This window comes from Oncorhynchus nerka, linkage group LG5 (assembly GCF_034236695.1).
Source record: "Oncorhynchus nerka isolate Pitt River linkage group LG5, Oner_Uvic_2.0, whole genome shotgun sequence".
NCBI classification, from domain to species: domain Eukaryota; kingdom Metazoa; phylum Chordata; class Actinopteri; order Salmoniformes; family Salmonidae; genus Oncorhynchus; species Oncorhynchus nerka.
Window position 1 is genome coordinate 2,454,599 of NC_088400.1, and position 21,916 is coordinate 2,476,514.

The 21,916-nt window shown below is 46.9% G+C and overlaps 1 long non-coding RNA gene across 1 annotated transcript in view; it reads left to right on the forward strand.

Annotated features, from left to right (window-relative positions):
- Positions 1-3,454: 3,454 nt before the first annotated feature.
- LOC135571712 (uncharacterized) overlaps positions 3,455-21,916 on the forward strand; it is a 31,210-nt gene continuing 12,748 nt past the window's right edge. The window contains exons 1-2 of the long non-coding RNA XR_010463874.1: positions 3,455-3,799; positions 4,826-4,965. This is a non-coding gene — a long non-coding RNA (uncharacterized LOC135571712). The remainder of the gene's footprint in view (positions 3,800-4,825; positions 4,966-21,916) is intronic.

Genomic DNA, 21,916 nt, shown 5'->3' on the forward strand with positions numbered 1-21,916 from the left:
AGTTTCGTTTCAAAAAGGTCTTGAGCCTTAACATCAAACATAATAATCATCAAATAAACATCAAACATAATAAATGTACAGAGTTAAATTGTCTGTGCTGCAGTTCCATTTTTCTACAGTCTTGATATTTGTGGCAGTAACTCACAGCACAACAAACACAATAGATACAGTAGGCTTCAACGCGCGTGTGTGTTGGACTCTCACCAATTCCTGCCCCAGATGTTATGCAGGACGAGGGTTCTGGTTCAACAGAATCACCAATCTGCCATTGTGTGGAGGAGGGTTCTGGTTCAACAGAATCACCAATCTTCCATTGTGTGGATGAGGGTTCTGGTTCAACAGAATCACCAATCTGCCATTGTGTGGATGTGTCTTTATTTCAAGGCAAGTCCACGCTAACGGAACTAAGACTCAGATTTTTCACTTTAACATTTACGCCAAACAAAAAACATTGATTTCAAAGACTAACAAACCATACAACTATATGCTCAATGACTCTGCTTGTAACAATTGACACGGACAATTCTGACAACTACTCCAAGAACTGTGCAGATGCAGAATTTCACTAGGCTACCTGCTCTAACCACTAGGCTACCTGCTCTCACCACTAGGCTACCTGCTCTAACCACTAGGCTACCTGCTCTAACCACTAGGCTACCTGCTCTAACCACTAGGCTACCTGCTCTCACCACTAGGCTACCTGCTCTAACCACTAGGCTACCTGCTCACCACTACCCTGCCCCCCACCGCTAGGCTACCTGCTACCACTAGGCTACCTGCCTCTCACCACTAGGCTACCTGCTACCTGCTCTCACCACTAGGCTACCTGCCTCTACCTGCTCTCACCACTAGGCTACCTGCTCTAACTAGGCTACCTGCTCTCACCACTAGGCTACCTGCCTCTCACCACTAGGCTACCTGCTCTCAACCACTAGGCTACCTGCTCCTGCTCAACCACTAGGCTACCTGCTCTAACCACTAGGCTACCTGCTCTACTACCACCACTAGCTACCACTGCTCTGCTCTCACCACTAGGCTACCTGCTCTCACCACTAGGCTACCTGCTCTAACCACTAGGCTACCTGCTCTCACCACTAGGCTACCTGCCTCTCACCACTAGGCTACCTGCCTCTCACCACTAGGCTACCTACCTGCCTCTCACCACTAGGCTACCTGCCCCCCACCACTAGGCTACCTGCCTAACCACTCTACCTGCTCTAACCACTAGGCTACCTGCTCTAACCACTAGGCTACCACTGGCTCTAACCACTAGGCTACCTGCTCTAACCACTAGGCTACCTGCTGTCACCACTAGGCTACCTGCTCTCACCACTAGGCTACCTGCTCTAACCACTAGGCTACCTGCCTCTAACCACCAGGCTACCTGCTCTCACCACTAGGCTACCTGCTCTCACCACTAGGCTACCTGCCTCTCACCACTAGGCTACCTGCCTCTCACCACTAGGCTACCTGCTCTAACCACTAGGCTACCTGCTCTCACCACTAGGCTACCTGCTCTAACCACTAGGCTACCTGCTCTAAACACTAGGCTACCTGCTCTAACCACTAGGCTACCTGCTCTCACCACTAGGCTACCTGCTCTCACCACTAGGCTACCTGCTCTCACCACTAGGCTACCTGCCTCTCACCACTAGGCTACCTGCCTCTCACCACTAGGCTACCTGCCTCTCACCACTAGGCTACCTGCCCCCCACCACTAGGCTACCTGCCTCTCACCACTAGGCTACCTGCTCTAACCACTAGGCTACCTGCTCTAACCACTAGGCTACCTGCTCTAACCACTAGGCTACCTGCTGTCACCACTAGGCTACCTGCTCTCACCACTAGGCTACCTGCTCTAACCACTAGGCTACCTGCTCTCACCACTAGGCTACCTGCTCTCACCACTAGGCTACCTGCTCTCACCACTAGGCTACCTGCCTCTCACCACTAGGCTACCTGCTCTAACCACTAGGCTACCTGCTCTCACCACTAGGCTACCTGCTCTAACCACTAGGCTACCTGCTCTAAACACTAGGCTACCTGCTCTAACCACTAGGCTACCTGCTCTCACCACTAGGCTACCTGCTCTCACCACTAGGCTACCTGCCTCTCACCACTAGGCTACCTGCCTCTCACCACTAGGCTACCTGCCTCTCACCACTAGGCTACCTGCCCCCCACCACTAGGCTACCTGCCTCTCACCACTAGGCTACCTGCTCTAACCACTAGGCTACCTGCTCTAACCACTAGGCTACCTGCTCTAACCACTAGGCTACCTGCTGTCACCACTAGGCTACCTGCTCTCACCACTAGGCTACCTGCTCTAACCACTAGGCTACCTGCCTCTCACCACTAGGCTACCTGCTCTACTAGGCTACCTGCAACCACTAGGCTACCTGCTCTCACCACTAGGCTACCTGCTCTAACCACTAGGCTACCTGCTCTCACCACTAGGCTACCTGCTCTAACCACTAGGCTACCTGCTCTCACCACTAGGCTACCTGCTCTAACCACCACTAGGCTACCTGCTCTAACCACTAGGCTACCTGCTCTCACCACTAGGCTACCTGCTCTAACCACTAGGCTACCTGCTCTAACCACTAGGCTACCTGCTCTCACCACTAGGCTACCTGCTCTCACCACTAGGCTACCTGCTCTAACCACTAGGCTACCTGCTCTAACCACTAGGCTGCTCTCAACCACTAGGCTACCTGCTCTAACCACTAGGCTACCTGCTCTAACCACTAGGCTACCTGCTCTCACCACTAGGCTACCTGCTCTCACCACTAGGCTACCTGCCCTAACCACTAGGCTACCTGCTCTAACCACTAGGCTACCTGCTCTAACCACTAGGCTACCTGCTCTAACCACTAGACTACCTGCTCTAACCACTAGACTACCTGCTCTAACCACTAGGCTACCTTCTCTCACCACTAGGCTACCTGCCCTAACCACTAGGCTACCTGCTCTAACCACTAGACTACCTGCTCTAACCACTAGACTACCTGCTCTAACCACTAGGCTACCTTCTCTCACCACTAGGCTACCTGCTCTAACCACTAGACTACCTGCTCTAACCACTAGACTACCTGCTCTAACCACTAGGCTACCTGCTCTAACCACTAGGCTACCTTCTCTCACCACTAGGCTACCTACCTCTAACCACTAGGCTACCTGCTCTAACCACTAGACTACCTGCTCTAACCACTGGGCTACCTGCTCTAACCACTAGGCTACCTTCTCTCACCACTAGGCTACCTGCCCTAACCACTAGGCTACCTGCTCTAACCACTAGACTACCTGCTCTAACCACTGGGCTACCTGCTCTAACCACTAGGCTACCTTCTCTCACCACTAGGCTACCTACCTCTAACCACTAGGCTACCTGCTCTAACCACTAGGCTACCTTCTCTCACCACTAGGCTACCTACCTCTAACCACTAGGCTACCTGCATCATGAGATAAATAAGTTGCGATCTGGAACATAATGAGGGAATCTTTTATTTGTATATATGTCCTCTCTGTACTTCCTTAGTGTGGACCTTTTCCATCCAGACAAACATTTCAGTATTGTTCTACTGTCTTTGGTTTCATTTAAAAGAACGGAAATAGTATCGTACATCTAAGGAAGGGAATTCAACCAATAGGATTTTGCAAAATCCTAAACTGACGTAAACCCGGTAACGATGAATAACCGGTAGTAGAAGAGACATCTGTGTTGCGCTATCCCGTTAAATAAATAGTTTTAAAATACTCATCTAAAACGTGCAAACATCATGGTTTTCCATGTAAGGAGGTGAGTAAAGGACTTTGGTTCATAATTCGCAGGTTTAAATGATACTCGTTGTATTTTGGATTATGTTCTGTGTATAGACAGAATCCTCAGTTATCTTCTTGTTCCAGCAAATTAGCGGTGTGATTTACGCTACATTGTTTACAGCAGTTGTTATATTGTATCCGCGGGCAGTGGCTCACATGCAATTTAACGCGTCGTATATTGTCCAAAAAGTATACCCGCTTTGCCTGAAGAGATGCCCGTTCAGACGAACTATTTACCATCTAGGCTAAAGGCACCCAAACTTTTCATTTTGAAATAAAACCTAATAGGCTTTTACATTACACATATCCACATATTTTCCTCCCTTTTGTTGGCCAATGAATATCAGCCATTTTTTTCTGTCATTTCCTATGCTTTCATGATTCTACTTCAGTGCATGAAGGAGAGATGCTGAGGATTCATCTGTAGGAAGTAGAGTACTGGTTCATTCTCTGTTGGACCGACAGCTCTACGTGACTGCAGTCACGCACCCTAAAATACACAGAGCACGGTATACCAGCCTGGTGTCATAGACTAGACGTATCATTGTAAACGTCAAACCCCTGAACAAATTTAGTATGATATGTTACGTTTGGTATGGCTACATAAGACAGATGGTTACACAAATGTAGGGTGATTGGTCGGGGAAGGGGGGTGGGTGTGTTCAAATCTCATCAAAGACAACTTTAGAATTTGAGCAACTTTGCAACTACTTTGAATTTTAGCAAACCCTTCACCTAACCCTTTAACCTAGCTCCTAAACTTAACCCATAGCCTAGCTAACATTAGCCAGCTGGCCAATGTTAGCCATGAAGCTAGAATTTGTAAAATAAAGTATGTTTTGCAAATTTGTAGCATATTGTACGTTTTGCAAATATGTAACATGTAATATGATTTGTAATTCGTAACATATTATACGAAATAGGTGATGGACATCCACAAATGAATACATACCATATGAAATGTAACATATCATACTAAACGGAGTCTCGGATTTTCTTACAGAATAATACGAAATGCTCTGAGACCAGGCTGGGTATACTGTTCCAAAGCACACAGCCATTGTTTGCACACAGCTGGTCATCATGGCTGGGATGTGCCTGGCTGCCTGAGCTGTAGGAACGGCTTCAAGTTGCTTCATCAAGGTAATCATTCTACCCCACACAAGACCCCGATGAGTATATGTACTACAGAACTTTCTGTGTTGAGTGAAGACCCCAAGGTAATCATTCTACCCCACACAAGACCCCGATGAGTATATGTACTACAGAACTTTCTGTGTTGAGTGAAGACCCCAGACCCTCCTGTGAGACACCTCATTATGGATATGAGTACTGGGTTGCGTCCCAAATGACAACCCTATTCCCCTACATAGTGCACTACTTTAGACCTATTCCCCTACATAGTGCACTACTTTAGACCCTATTCCCCTACATAGTGCACTACTTTAGACCCTATTCCCCTACATAGTGCACTACTTTAGACCCTATTCCCTATGTAGTGCACTACTTTAGACCCTATTTCCTATGTAGTGCACTACTTTAGACACTATTCCTCTACATAGTGCACTACTTTAGACCCTATTCCCTATGTAGTGCACTACTTTAGACCCTATTCCCTATGTAGTGCACTACTTTAGACACTATTCCTCTACATAGTGCACTACTTTAGACCCTATTCCCCTACATAGTGCACTACTTTAGACCCTATTCCCCTACATAGTGCACTACTTTAGACCCTATTCCCCTACATAGTGCACTACTTTAGACCCCCTATTCCTACTTTAGACCCTATTCCCCTACATAGTGCACTACTTTAGACCCTATTCCCCTACATAGTGCACTACTTTAGACCCTATTCCCCTACATAGTGCACTACTTTAGACCCTATTCCCCTACATAGTGCACTACTTTAGACCCTATTCCCTATGTAGTGCACTACTTTAGACCCTATTCCCTATGTAATTACTTTAGCCCTATTCCCCTACATGACCCTATTCCCCTACATAGTGCACTACTTTAGACCTATTCCCCTATTCCCTATAGTGCACTACTTTAGACCCTACTCCCCTACTTTAGACCTATGTAGTGCACTACTTTAGACCCTATTCCCTTTACATAGTGCACTACTTTAGACCCTATTCCCCTACATAGTGCACTACTTTAGACCCTATTCCCCTACATAGTGCACTACTTTAGACCCTATTCCCCTACATAGTGCACTACTTTAGACCCTATTCCCTATGTAGTGCACTACTTTAGACCCTATTCCCCTACATAGTGCACTACTTTTGAGCAGGGCAGTGTTTCCCAGCTCCAGTAGCCTCAACAGCACACATCTGTATGTGTAGACCTGGACAAACACACCTGACTCAACTTGTCAACTAATCATCAGGCTCCTCAATGAGTTGAATCAGGTGAGTGTGTCTGGGGCTACAATACAGATGTGTACTGTTGGAGGTACAGGAGTTGAGCTGTTGGAGGTACAGGAGTTGAGCTGTTGGGGGTACAGGAGTTGAGCTGTTGGGGGTACAGGAGAGCTGTTGGGGGTACAGGAGTTGAGCTGTTGGGGGTACTGGAGTTGAGCTGTTGGGGGTACAGGAGTTGAGCTGTTGGGAGTGCAGGAGTTGAGCTGTTGGGGGTACAGGAGTTGGGCTGTTGGGGGTACAGGAGTTGTACTGTTGGGGGTACAGGAGGGCTGGAGTTGGACTGTTGGGGGTACGGGAGGGCTGGAGTTGAGAATAGAGTTCCATTTTGGACAAGTCAGTGTTTGTTCTCGTTATGACCACTCTGTCATGTGCTGCTGTCATGGGTACACACTGACACATATTGACACCCAGTAAACTGGCTGACTCATAAGGAGATGGTGAGTTGACAGACTCGGTAAACTGGTAAACTGGTAAACTGGTAAACTGGTAAACCGGTAAACTGGTTAACTGGTAAACCGGTAAACTGGTAAACTGGTAAACCGGTAAACTGGTTGACTGGTAACTGGTAAACTGGTAAACTGGTAAACTGGTAAACCGGTAAACTGGTTAACTGGTAAACCGGTAAACTGGTTAACTGGTAAACCGGTAAACCGGTTAACTGGTAAACCGGTAAACTGGTAAACTGGTAAACCGGTAAACTGGACTCATAAGGAGATAGGGCAGGTCATATACATTACAGTGAGTTGATGTTTACTATGAGTTGACCGTGATCTAAAGTTGCCACTCGGGCTCCTGAGTGGCACAGCGGTCCAAGGCACTACATCTAAGTGCTAGAGGCGTCACTACAGACTCTGGTTCGATTCCAGGCTGTTTTCCAACTGTCCGTGATTGGGACTCCTATAGTGCGGCACACAGTTGACCCAGCGTCGTTAGGGGTTACCGTCATTGTAAATAACAAGTTGCCGAGTTAAATAAAGGTTTATATATATTTTGTATACATATACACACTACCGTTAAAAAGTTTGGGGTCACTTAGACATTTAATTGTTTTTTGTCCATTAAAATGACATCAATTTGATCAGAAATACAGTGTAGACATTGTTAATGTTGTAAATGACTATTGTAGCTGGAAACGGCTGATTTAAAAAAAAATTGAGTATCTACATAGGTGTACAGAGGCCCATTATCAGCAACCATCACTCCTGTGTTCCAATGGCACGTTGTGTTAGCTAAGTTTATAATTTAAAAGGCTAATTGATCATTGGAAAACCCTTTTGCAATTATGTGAGCACAGCTTAAAACTGTTGTTCTGATTTAAAGAAGCAATAAATCTGGCCTTCTTTAGACTAGTTGAGTATCTGGAGCATCAGCAATTGTGGGTTCGATTTACAGGCTCAAAATGGCGAGAAACAAAGACCTTTCTTCTGAAACTCGTCAGTCTATTATTGTTCTGAGAAATTAAGGATATTAAATGTGAGAAATTGCCATTGATCTCGTACAGCGCTGTGTACTACTCCCTTCACAGAACAGCGCTGTGTACTACTCCCTTCACAGAACAGCGCTGTGTACTACTCCCTTCACAGAACAGCGCTGTGTACTACTCCCTTCACAGAACAGCGCTGTGTACTACTCCCTTCACAGAACAGCGCTGTGTACTACTCCCTTCACAGAACAGTGCTGTGTACTACTCCCTTCACAGAACAGCGCTGTGTACTACTCCCTTCACAGAACAGCGCTGTGTACTACTCCCTTCACAGAACAGCGCTGTGTACTACTCCCTTCACAGAACAGCGCTGTGTACTACTCCCTTCACAGAATAGTGCAAACTGGCTCTAACTAGAATAGAAAGAGTGGGAGGCCCCAGTGCACAACTGAGCAAGAGGACAAGTACATTAGTGTGTTTAGTTTCAGAAACAGACGCCTCACAAGTTCTCAACTGGCAGCTTCATTATATAGTACCCACAAAACACCAGTCTCAACGTCAAGAGTGAAGAGGCGACTCTGGGATTCTGGCCTTCTAGCAGAGTAGCAAAGAAAAAGCCATATCTCAGACTGACCAATAAAAATAAAAGATTAAGATGGGCAAAAGAACACAGACACTGGACAGAGGAACTCTGCCTAGAAGGCCAGCATCCCGGAGTCACCTCTTCACTGTTGACATTGAGACTGGACAGAGGAACTCTGCCTAGAAGGCCAGCATCCCGGAGTCACCTCTTCACTGTTGACATTGAGACTGGTGTTTCATAGTGTTCTATTGTTTCCAGAACTTGTCTTTTATTTCCAATGCATTGTCCATAAAAAAAAATAAAAAAAACTGTGATAAGAATGAATAATGTCCGACAATACTTTTAAAAAATTATATGCATTTTGCATCACAACACTGAAGTGTAAGGGGCCTTCAATTGTTTAAATGGATCTTTATATTTCTCACTTGTATCCTGTTTCAGTAATAGTGATATCAGACCTTCTTGTTGCGTGTCTGATAATCTACTGTTTACATCTGAGTGGTTGAAACATGCTAATAATGGACCTCTGAGTATATCAGAACCCTGGAGTTTGGTAAACCTCCACTGGTATACCCTCTATCCCTGGTAAACCTCCACTGGTATGCCCTCTATCCCTGGTAAACCTCCACTGGTATACCCTCTATCCCTGGTAAACCTCCACTGGTATACCCTCTATCCCTGGTAAACCTCCACTGGTATACCCTCTATCCCTGGTAAACCTCCACTGGTATGCCATCCAACCCTGGAGTTTTCCCAGACTTAAAGGCTTTTAAAATGCATCAAGATGTTCCTCCTCTGTACTTTCACCTTCACATGAGTTTTTCTGTACAGATGTTTTAATTTAAAAATAATCCTTTACATTTAGCTTCAGTTAGAGGAGATGGAAACGAAAACATATGATGAAAGTACTTCCTCTTTTCAAAATTATAATTTGGTGAATCATGGGTGACTCTGTCATTTCTTAAAAGTTTCAGTAAATTATTTTTGGTAGCATTTCTATGTTGAAGATTAAAAACATAATTAGTAGAATTCCCCCCTCCCTCCCATTTTCCATCCAGTTTGCTATGTTTTTTAAATAATATGTTACACTGGATTTTTGTTGAATAAGTTCCTCCATGTGCCTCCATGGTACAGTTTTTATTGCCTTCTATCTGTTCTGTTAGACCTTCTATTTCCTTTTCTTAGTATGGACTCCTTTGACCTACATTGATGTTGTATTGAATCGCATGGCCTCTAAAGGCACATTTTAAAAGTGTCCCATACAATAAGGAGATTTGCTGTACCGATGTTATCTGGAAAGATTCAGTTATACATTCTTCTGGCCAATACATAGGCTTTGATTTAAATGTCCAATGTCCTCGCCCACGGACATTCAGTAAGAGTAATGTATATGCCAATTATCTGATGGTCCGACCACATTCTGTCCCCTTTTAAAACTTTTGGTGCCAACGAGAATGACATAAGAAAGTAGTCAACTAGCTTGATTTAACCTCCATGTATATCTCACTAGGTCAGGGTATTAAACATCCTCCATGTATATCTCACTAGGTCAGGGTATTAAACCTCCTCCATGTATATCTCACTAGGTCAGGGTATTAAACCTCCTCCATGTATATCTCACTAGGTCAGGATATTAAACCTCCATGTATATCTCTCTAGGTCAGGGTATTAAACATCCTCCATGTATATCTCACTAGGTCAGGGTATTAAACCTCCTCCATGTATATCTCACTAGGTCAGGGTATTAAACCTCCATGTATATCTCACTAGGTCAGGATATTAAACCTCCATGTATATCTCACTAGGTCAGGATATTAAACCTCCTCCATGTATATCTCACTAGGTCAGGATATTAAACCTCCTCCATGTATATCTCACTAGGTCAGGATATTAAACCTCCTCCATGTATATCTCACTAGGTCAGGATATTAAACCTCCATGTATATTCAAGGTCAGGACCTCCTCCATGTATATCTCACTAGGTCAGGATATTAAACCTCCATGTATATCTCACTAGGTCAGGATATTAAACCTCCTCCATGTATATCTCACTAGGTCAGGATATTAAACCTCCTCCATGTATATCTCACTAGGTCAGGATATTAAACCTCCTCCATGTATATCTCACTAGGTCAGGATATTAAACCTCCTCCATGTATATCTCACTAGGTCAGGATATTAAACCTCCTGTATATCATGTATATCTCACTAGGTCAGGATATTAAACCTCCTCCATGTATATCTCACTAGGTCAGGATATTAAACCTCCTCCATGTATATCTCACTAGGTCAGGGTATTAAACCTCCTCCATGTATATCTCACTAGGTCAGGATATTAAACCTCCTCCATGTATATCTCACTAGGTCAGGATATTAAACCTCCTCCATGTATATCTCACTAGGTCAGGATATTAAACCTCCATGTATATCTCACTAGGTCAGGATATTAAACCTCCATGTATATCTCACTAGGTCAGGATCCTCCTCCATGTATATCTCACTAGGTCAGGATATTAAACCTCCTCCATGTATATCTCACTAGGTCAGGATATTAAACCTCCATGTATATCTCACTAGGTCAGGATATTAAACCTCCTCCATGTATATCTCACTAGGTCAGGATATTAAACCTCCTCCATGTATATCTCACTAGGTCAGGATATTAAACCTCCTCCATGTATATCTCACTAGGTCAGGATATTAAACCTCCTCCATGTATATCTCACTAGGTCAGGATATTAAACCTCCTCCATGTATATCTCACTAGGTCAGGATATTAAACCTCCTCCATGTATATCTCACTAGGTCAGGATATTAAACCTCCATGTATATCTCACTAGGTCAGGATATTAAACCTCCATGTATATCTCACTAGGTCAGGATATTAAACCTCCTCCATGTATATCTCACTAGGTCAGGATATTAAACCTCCTCCATGTATATCTCACTAGGTCAGGATATTAAACCTCCTCCATGTATATCTCACTAGGTCAGGATATTAAACCTCCTCCATGTATATCTCACTAGGTCAGGGTATTAAACCTCCTCCATGTATATCTCACTAGGTCAGGATATTAAACCTCCTCCATGTATATCTCACTAGGTCAGGATATTAAACCTCCTCCATGTATATCTCACTAGGTCAGGATATTAAACCTCCTCCATGTATATCTCACTAGGTCAGGATATTAAACCTCCTCCATGTATATCTCACTAGGTCAGGATATTAAACCTCCTCCATGTATATCTCACTAGGTCAGGGTATTAAACCTCCTCCATGTATATCTCACTAGGTCAGGATATTAAACCTCCTCCATGTATATCTCACTAGGTCAGGATATTAAACCTCCTCCATGTATATCTCACTAGGTCAGGATATTAAACCTCCTCCATGTATATCTCACTAGGTCAGGATATTAAACCTCCTCCATGTATATCTCACTAGGTCAGGATATTAAACCTCCTCCATGTATATCTCACTAGGTCAGGATATTAATCTCACCTCCTCCATGTATATCTCACTAGGTCAGGATATTAAACCTCCTCCATGTATATCTCACTAGGTCAGGATATTAAACCTCCTCCATGTATATCTCACTAGGTCAGGGTATTAAACCTCCTCCATGTATATCTCACTAGGTCAGGATATTAAACCTCCTCCATGTATATCTCACTAGGTCAGGATATTAAACCTCCTCCATGTATATCTCACTAGGTCAGGGTATTAAACCTCCTCCATGTATATCTCACTAGGTCAGGATATTAAACCTCCTCCATGTATATCTCACTAGGTCAGGATATTAAACCTCCTCCATGTATATCTCACTAGGTCAGGGTATTAAACCTCCTCCTTGTATATCTCACTAGGTCAGGATATTAAACCTCCTCCATGTATATCTCACTAGGTCAGGATATTAAACCTCCTCCATGTATATCTCACTAGGTCAGGATATTAAACCTCCTCCATGTATATCTCACTAGGTCAGGATATTAAACCTCCCATGTATATCTCACTAGGTCAGTCCATGTATATCTCACTAGGTCAGGATATTAAACCTCCTCCATGTATATCTCACTAGGTCAGGATATTAAACCTCCTCCATGTATATCTCACTAGGTCAGGATAGGATATTAAACCTCCTCCATGTATATCTCACTAGGTCAGGATATTAAACCTCCTCCATGTATATCTCACTAGGTCAGGATATTAAACCTCCTCCATGTATATCTCACTAGGTCAGGATATTAAACCTCCATGTATATCTCACTAGGTCAGGATATTAAACCTCCTCCATGTATATCTCACTAGGTCAGGATATTAAACCTTAAATCTCTCAGGATATTAAACCTCCATGTATATCTCACTAGGTCAGGATATTAAACCTCCTCCATGTATATCTCACTAGGTCAGGATATTAAACCTCCTCCATGTATATCTCACTAGGTCAGGATATTAAACCTCCTCCATGTATATCCATGGTCAGGGTATTAAACCTCCTCCATGTATATCTCACTAGGTCAGGATATTAAACCTCCTCCATGTATATCTCACTAGGTCAGGATATTAAACCTCCTCCATGTATATCTCACTAGGTCAGGATATTAAACCTCCTCCATGTATATCTCACTAGGTCAGGATATTAAACCTCCTCCATGTATATCTCATAGGTCAGGATATTAAACCTCCTCCATGTATATCTCACTAGGTCAGGATATTAAACCTCCTCCATGTATATCTCACTAGGTCAGGATATTAAACCTCCTCCATGTATATCTCACTAGGTCAGGATATTAAACCTCCCATGTATATCTCACTAGGTCAGGATATTAAACCTCCTCCATGTATATCTCACTAGGTCAGGATATTAAACCTCAGGATATATTAAACCTCCTCCATGTATATCTCACTAGGTCAGGATATTAAACCTCCTCCATGTATATCTCACTAGGTCAGGATATTAAACCTCCTCCATGTATATCTCACTAGGTCAGGATATTAAACCTCCTCCATGTATATCTCACTAGGTCAGGGTATTAAACCTCCTCCATGTATATCTCACTAGGTCAGGATATTAAACCACTAGGTCTCCTCCATGTATATCTCCATGTATATCTCACTAGGTCAGGGTATTAAACCTCCTCCATGTATATCTCACTAGGTCAGGATATTAAACCTCCATGTATATCTCACTAGGTCAGGATATTAAACCTCCATGTATATCTCACTAGGTCAGGATATTAAACCTCCATGTATATCTCACTAGGTCAGGATATTAAACCTCCTCCATGTATATCTCACTAGGTCAGGATATTAAACCTCCTCCATGTATATCTCACTAGGTCAGGATATTAAACCTCCATGTATATCTCACTAGGTCAGGATATTAAACCTCCTCCATGTATATCTCACTAGGTCAGGATATTAAACCTCCTCCATGTATATCTCACTAGTCAGGGTATTAAACCTCCTCCATGTATATCTCACTAGGTCAGGATATTAAACCTCCTCCATATATATCTCACTAGTCAGGGTATTAACAGATGTGGAACACACACACACACACACTCTCATATGTCCTCTCCACCCACAAACAACCACAACCACTTCCCGCACAAACTACCACAAGTTGTTCCATCCCCGAGTCTAACTCAAAAGAAGACTCGATGTGCGAATGCTGTGGCTAGCTAGACATGTAAATTGAGCAAGAATAGAGAGATTTGATTAACCAATGCCAAATCCTGTGTACAAACTAGTGAGTGAATGCTCTAGACTGCTACCTAGCTAGCTAGTTGACTGCTGTGGATAGCTAGTTGGCTGCTGTGGATAGCTAGTTGACTGCTGTGGCTAGCTAGTTGACTGCTGTGGCTATCTAGTTGGTTGCTGTGGCTAGCTAGTTGACTGCTGTGGATAGCTAGTTGACTGCTGTGGCTAGCTAGTTGGCTGCTGTGGATAGCTAGTTGGCTGCTGTGGCTAGCTAGTTGACTGCTGTGGCTAGCTAGTTGACTGCTGTGGATAGCTAGTTGGCTGCTGTGGATAGCTAGTTGACTGCTGTGGCTAGCTAGTTGACTGCTGTGGATATCTAGTTGACTGCTGTGGCTAGCTAGTTGACTGCTGTGGATAGCTAGTTGACTGCTGTGGATAGCTAGTTGGCTGCTGTGGCTAGCTAGTTTGCTGCTGTGGCTAGCTAGTTGACTGCTGTGGATAGCTAGTTGGCTGCTGTGGATAGCTAGTTGACTGCTGTGGCTAGCTAGTTGACTGCTGTGGATAGCTAGTTGGCTGCTGTGGATAGCTAGTTGGCTGCTGTGGCTGCTGTGGCATAGCTAGTTGGCTGCTGTGGCTAGCTAGTTGGCTGCTGTGGCTAGCTAGTTGACTGCTGTGTTGGCTAGCTAGTTGACTGCTGTGGATAGCTAGTTGGCTGTTGTGGATAGCTAGTTGACTGCTCTGGTTAGCTAGTTGGCTGCTGTGGCAACTAGCTGCTGCCAGTTGGCTGCTGTGGCTAGCTAGTTGGCTGCTGTGGCTGTTGTGGAGCTAGTTGACTGCTGTGGCTAGCTAGTTGGCTGCTGTGGCTAGCTAGCCAGTTGACTGCTGTGGCTAGCTAGTTGACTGCTGTGGCTAGCTAGTTTGCTGCTGTGGCTAGCTAGTTGACTGCTGTGGCTAGCTAGTTGGCTGCTGTGGCTAGCTAGTTGACTGCTGTGGCTAGCTAGTTGGCTGCTGTGGCTAGCTAGTTGACTGCTGTGGCTAGCTAGTTGGCTGCTGTGGCTAGCTAGTTGACTGCTGTGGCTAGCTAGTTTGCTGCTGTGGCTAGCTAGTTGACTGCTGTGGCTAGCTAGTTGGCTGCTGTGGCTAGCTAGTTGGCTGCTGTGGCTAGCTAGTTGACTGCTGTGGCTAGCTAGTTTGCTGCTGTGGCTAGCTAGTTGACTGCTGTGGCTAGCTAGTTGGCTGCTGTGGCTAGCTAGTTGACTGCTGTGGCTAGCTAGTTGGCTGCTGTGGCTAGCTAGTTGACTGCTGTGGCTAGCTAGTTGGCTGCTGTGGATAGCTAGTTGGCTGCTGTGGCTAGCTAGTTGGCTGCTGTGGATAGCTAGTTGACTGCTGTGGATAGCTAGTTGACTGCTGTGGCTAGCTAGTTGACTGCTGTGGCTAGCTAGTTGACTGCTGTGGCTAGCTAGTTGGCTGCTGTGGATAGCTAGTTGGCTGATGTGGCTAGCTAGTTGGCTGATGTGGCTAGCTAGTTGGCTGATGTGGCTAGCTAGTTGGCTAATGTGGCTAGCTAGTTGTCTGCTGTGGCTAGCTAGTTTGCTGCTGTGGCTAGCTAGTTGACTGCTGTGGCTAGCTAGTTGACTGCTGTGGCTAGCTAGTTTGCTGCTGTGGCTAGCTAGTTGACTGCTGTGGCTAGCAACACCACCAGCACCAGCACCACCACCACCACCAACACCACCACCACCAACACCACCAGCACCACCACCCCCACCAACACCACCAGCACCACCACCACCAATCAGTCTACACCACCAGTACCACCACCACCAGCACCACCACCACCACCCCCACCACCACCAGCACCACCACCAACACCACCACCACCACCACACCACCAGCACCACCAGCACCACCACCCCCACCACCACCACCCCCACCACCCACCACCCCACCCCACCACCACCACCCCACCAACACCACCAGCACCACCACCACCACCAATCAGTCTACACCACCAGCACCAGCACCACCACCACCAGCACCACCAGCACCACCACCACCACCACCACCAATCAGTCTACACCAATGCGCTCACACCCGTCGTTACTATGACAACTAGCTTAGCCATGTCAGCGAATGACCGCTGTCTGAACACACACACATCCGAATGCTGTTTGGACAGTCAGTATTCCCAGAACTGATTTGAGCATTAAAGCCTGCAGTGTGAACAAGGCTTAAGTCTACTGGATAGATAGATACGCATGGCACTTTCACCTAGTAGTAGCCATCCCGTGATTATTCAACAGATATCTAGCCATCTTGCTTAACGTTGAGTCTAATAATAGAAAAGAAAGTAAGCTAAGTCCTCTACTAAAGTTAGGAGGTTAGCTAGCTAGGACTATTACAGGGAGTCACTAGTTACCACAGCCACAAAATCATGAAGGCCCACCTAGTTCTTAATGTGATTTAAAAAATAACGTTAACCACACTGCTAACCTTATGCCTAACCTTAAACAAAAGGGATACTTGTATCTACTTCCCCAGAGTCAGATGAACTCTATTGTTATGTCTCTGTGTCCAGTATGAAGGAAATTAGAGGGTCGTTTCGTGAGACAATGCTAACTAGCGTTAGCGCGCTGACTGGTAGTCTATTGGTATACCTCAAACACCACGCAGAGACATTAAAATGGTATCCACAAGTATATCTGACTCTGGGGATCTGGCCAAAATCAACAAGTATCATTTTAAGACTAAACAGCTCATTTTGACTTTGACTATGGTAACTAGTGGAAACCATTAGGGTTAATATGGAGTGGCAGGTAGCCTAGTGGTTAGAGTGTAGAGGTGGCAGGTAGCCTAGTGGTTAGAGTGTAGAGGTGGCAGGTAGCCTAGTGGTTAGAGTGTAGAGGTGGCATGTAGCCTAGTGGTTAGAGTGTAGAGGTGGCAGGTAGCCTAGTGGTTGGAGTGTAGAGGTGGCAGGTAGCCTAGTGGTTAGAGTGTAGAGGTGGCAGCTAGCCTAGTGGTTAGAGTGTAGAGGTGGCAGGTAGCCTAGTGGTTAGAGTGTAGAGGAGGCAGGTAGCCTAGTGGTTAGAGTGTAGAGGTGGCAGGTAGCCTATTGGTTAGAGTGTAGAGGTGGCAGGTAGCCTAGTGGTTAGAGTGTAGAGGTGGCAGTTAGCCTAGTGGTTAGAGTGTAGAGGTGGCAGTTAGCCTAGTGGTTAGTGTAGAGGTGGCAGGTAGCCTAGTGGTTAGAGTGTAGAGGTGGCAGGTAGCCTAGTGGTTAGAGTGTAGAGGTGGCAGGTAGCCTAGTGGTTAGAGTGTAGAGGTGGCAGGTAGCCTAGTGGTTAGAGTGTAGAGGTGGCAGGTAGCCTAGTGGTTAGAGTGTAGAGGAGGCAGGTAGCCTAGTGGTTAGAGTGTAGAGGAGGCAGGTATCCTAGTGGTTAGAGTGTAGAGGAGGCAGGTAGCCTAGTGGTTAGAGTGTAGAGGAGGCAGGTAGCCTAGTGGTTAGAGTGTAGAGGAGGCAGGTAGCCTAGTGGTTAGAGTGTAGAGGAGGCAGGTAGCCCAGTGGTTAGAGTGTAGAGGAGGCAAGTAGCCTAGTGGTTAGAGTGTTGGGCCAGTAACCGAAAGGTTGTTGGATCAAATCCCAGAGCTGACAAGGTATGTCGTTCTGCCCGTGAACAAGGCAGTTAACCCACTGTTCCTAGGCCAAGAATTTGTTCTTAACTGATTTGCCTCGTTAAATAAATGTTAATTCAAATTGGGCATCACTTTTTTAGGGGTATAAAGCAATAATGGTTGTTTGCACAGAGAGCAGCTATGGCAGCTTGCCAACAATACATGGATGTAGCTGTTATTGTGTCTCACAGAAATGGCTATTCAAGTTTGCTAGCTAGAGATTTTACAGCAACCCACAATCAGATTTATTTTCCTGTTGCGCAAGTTTAGCTTTTTGGCGTAGACAGCTCTCACTACAATCAAAACAAAAAACTTGTGCCACGCAACAGGAAGTAGTTAAGGGCCAAAATTCAACAAACAACAGTTCTACAATTTCTGTCAAAAAGTTCTAATAGGGAAAGATTCGAGTTTACTATGAGTTGAGAACAAAACCAACTCCTAGTAAACACTGTCTTGTCCCTCTGGACTAAACCAACTCCTGGTAAACACTGTCTTGTCCCTCTGGACAAAACCAACTCCTAGTAAACACTGTCTTGTCCCTCCTGGACAAAATCAACTCCTAGTAAACACTGTCTTGTCCCTCCTGGACAAAATCAACTCCTAGTAAACACTGTCTTGTCCCTCTGGACAAAACCAACTCCTAGTAAACACTGTCTTGTCCCTCTGGACAAAACCAACTCCTAGTAAACACTGTCTTGTCCCTCTGGACAAAACCAACACGTTGGCTCAGTCATGTGGTGAGGACGCCCGTTGGCTCAGTCATGTGCTGAGGACGCCCGTTGGCTCAGTCATGTGCTGAGGACGCCCGTTGGCTCGGTCATGTGCTGAGGACGCCCGTTGGCTCAGTCATGTGCTGAGGACGCCCGTTGGCTCGGTCATGTGCTGAGGCCGCCCGTTGGCTCGGTCATGTGCTGAGGACGCCCGTTGGCTCGGTCATGTGCTGAGGATGCCCGTTGGCTCGGTCATGTGCTGAGGACGCCCGTTGGCTCGGTCATGTGCTGAGGACGCCCGTTGGCTCGGTCATGTGCTGAGGACGCCCGTTGGCTCGGTCATGTGCTGAGGACGCCCGTTGGCTCGGTCATGTGCTGAGGACGCCCGTTGGCTCGGTCATGTGCTGAGGACGCCCGTTGGCTCGGTCATGTGCTGAGGACGCCCGTTGGCTCGGTCATGTGCTCGGTCATGTGCTGAGGACGCCCGTTGGCTCGGTCATGTGCTGAGGACGCCCGTTGGCTCGGTCATGTGCTGAGGACGCCCGTTGGCTCGGTCATGTGCTGAGGACGCCCGTTGGCTCGGTCATGTGCTGAGGACGCCCGTTGGCTCGGTCATGTGCTGAGGACGCCCGTTGGCTCGGTCATGTGCTGAGGACGCCCGTTCATGTGCTGAGGACGGTCATGTGCTGAGGACGCCCTGGCTCGGTCATGTGCTGAGGACGCCCGTTGGCTCGGTCATGTGCTGAGGACGCCCATTGGCTCGGTCATGTGTTGAGGACGCCCATTGGCTCGGTCATGTGCTGAGGACGCCCATTGGCTCGGTCATGTGCTGAGGACGCCCGTTGGCTCAGTCATGAACGGAGTCGGCTGAGCTCCATATGGGGTGTTGGACTCGTAACCTAAAGGTTGTTGGATCGAATCATCTGAGCTGACAAGGTACAAATCTGTCGTTCTGCCCTGAACGAGGCAGTTAACCCACTGTTCCTAGGCCATCATTGATAAATAAGAATTTTTTCTTTAACTTGCCTAGTTAAATAGAAGGTTACATTTAACACGAACAAAAATGTTTAAAAAAATAACTGGACACCAACTGGAAAGCGCAAGAGAGGCAAAAACAACATGGCAAATAATGTCTGGCTATTACAAGAGAACATAATGTCCTCTTGGCCTGGTTCTGAGGCAATACCAGAGTCCTTACAACACTGAAGAGAACAGCCTGGGGAGGAATAGAGATGGAGGTGGGGAGGGGAGGAGGGAGAGCGCCACAGGGGTAAGTAGTGTACTGTTTTACTATGAGGCAAGACCAGACTCAGGCAAGGTAGAGAGGAACAGAACAGAGGGAGAGGAATAGAAGGAGGAGGTAGAGAGAGGAACAGAACGGAGGGAGGAGGTAGAGAGGAACAGAACAGAGGGAGGAGGTAGAGAGAGGAACAGAACAGTGTGAGGAGGTAGAGGAGAGGGGAACAGAGGGAGGAGGTAGAGGAGAGGGGAACAGAGGGGGAGGAGGTAGAGGAGAGGGGAACAGAGGGAGGAGGTAGAGGAGAGGGGAACAGAGGGAGGAGGTAGAGGAGAGGGGAACAGAACAGAGGGAGGAGGTAGAGGAGAGGGGAACAGAGGGAGGAGGTAGAGGAGAGGTGAACAGAACAGAGGGAGGAGGTAGAGGAGAGGGGAACAGAACAGAGGGAGGAGGAACAGAAGGAAGAGGGAGGAGGTAGAGGGAGGAGGGAGGTAGGTGGACAGAACAGCGGGAGGAACAGAACAGAGGGAGGAGGGAGGAACAGAAGAGGGAGAGAGAACAGAGGGGTAATGAAGGAAATGACTAACACAGAGCTGGGAATGTAAGCTATTAATATTGACTTAATGTTGTGAATACAGAATGTACAATACTGAGTCTTAGTCACTGAGGAGGGAGGGATCAGTACATGGAGATCAGCGAAGAAGGGGAAAGAACTTACTACCTAAACACGCTGGCAGGAAGTTTGGCAACCGGCAGTTGTACAGTACAACCCTCCCCTGACCCCCTGCCACACCACTTTTCCATCTAGTCAAAGCGGCCTTCACACAGGAGGGCGACAGCCGCCGTGACCATAGCAACGACATAAACAAACAACGCTTTAACACCGTAACGTATTTTACCTGCAAACGTAAATGATTCATACAAACAAACTGGGTAAGAAAACAGTGATTTAGCTATCTAGCTAGAGTGGGCTAGTTATCTGGTCCTGCTGTCTGACATGTTGTCACGCAGGCTATGTATTCTACTGTGATTGGTCAACAACGATGGCACCTCTTCAAATTATCCACCGTCGGCCTTTAGTGATGTTTCTGTATTACAATGAGTCCAGGCCAAAGAGAGGAAGGGAGAGGGAACGGGCAGAGAGAGGGAAGAGACCAGGAGAGGAAGGGTGAGGAGAGGGAAGAGACCGAGAGAGGAAGGGTGAGGGAGAGGAACGGGGTAGAGAGAGGGAACGGGGTAGAGAGAGGAAAGAGACCGAGAGAGGAAGGAGAGGAAGAGACCCGAGAGGAAGGGTGAGGGAGAGGGAAGGGACCGAGAGAGGAAGGGAGAGGGAGCGGAGTAGAGAGAGGAAGAGACCCGAGAGAGGAAGGTGAGGGAGAGGGAACGGGGCAGAGAGAGGAAGGGAGAGGAAGAGACCGAGAGAGGAAGGGTGAGGGAGAGGGAACGGGGCAGAGAGAGGAAGAGAGAGGGAAGAGACCGAGAGAGGAAGGGTGAGGGAGAGGGAACGGGGCAGAGAGAGGAAGGGTGAGGAAGAGGGAACGGGCAGAGAGAGAGGGAAGAGACCGAGAGAGGAAAGGGTGAGGGAGAGGGAACGGGTAGAGAGAGAAGGGAGAGGGAAGAGACCGAGAGAGGAAGGGTGAGGGAGAGGGAACAGGGCAGAGAGAGGAAAGAGACCGAGAAAAGAAGGGTGAGGAGAGGGAAGAGACCGAGAGAGGAAGGGTGAGGAGAGGGAACGGGCAGAGAGAGGAAGGGAGAGGGACGAGACCGAGAGAGGAAGGGTGAGGGGAGAGGGAACGGGCAGAGAGAGGAAGAGAGGGAAGAGACCGAGAGAGGAAGGGTGAGGGGAGAGGGAACGGGCAGAGAGAGGAAGGGTGAGGAAGAGGGAACGGGGCAGAGAGAGGAAGAGACCGAGAGAGAAAGGTGAGGGGAGAGGAACGGGGATAGAGAGAGGAAGGGAGAGGGAAGAGACCGAGAGAGGAAGGGTGAGGGAGAGGAACAGGGCAGAGAGAGGAAAGAGACCGAGAGAAGAAGGGTGAGGAGAGGGAAGAGACCGAGAGAGGAAGGGTGAGGGAGAGGGAAGAGACCGAGAGAGGAAGGGTGAGGGAAGAGACTGAGAGAGGAAGGGTGAGGGAGAGGGAACGGGTAGAGAGAGAGGGAACGGGTAGAGAGAGGGAAGAGACCGAGAGAGAGGAAGGGAGAGGGGAGAGGAACGGGGCAGAGAGAAGGGAAGAGACTGAGAGAGGAAGGGTGAGGGAGAGGAACGGGCAGAGAGAGGAAGAGACCGAGAGAGGAAGGGAGAGGGAAGAGACTGAGAGAGGAAGGGTGAGGAGAGGAACGGAGCAGAG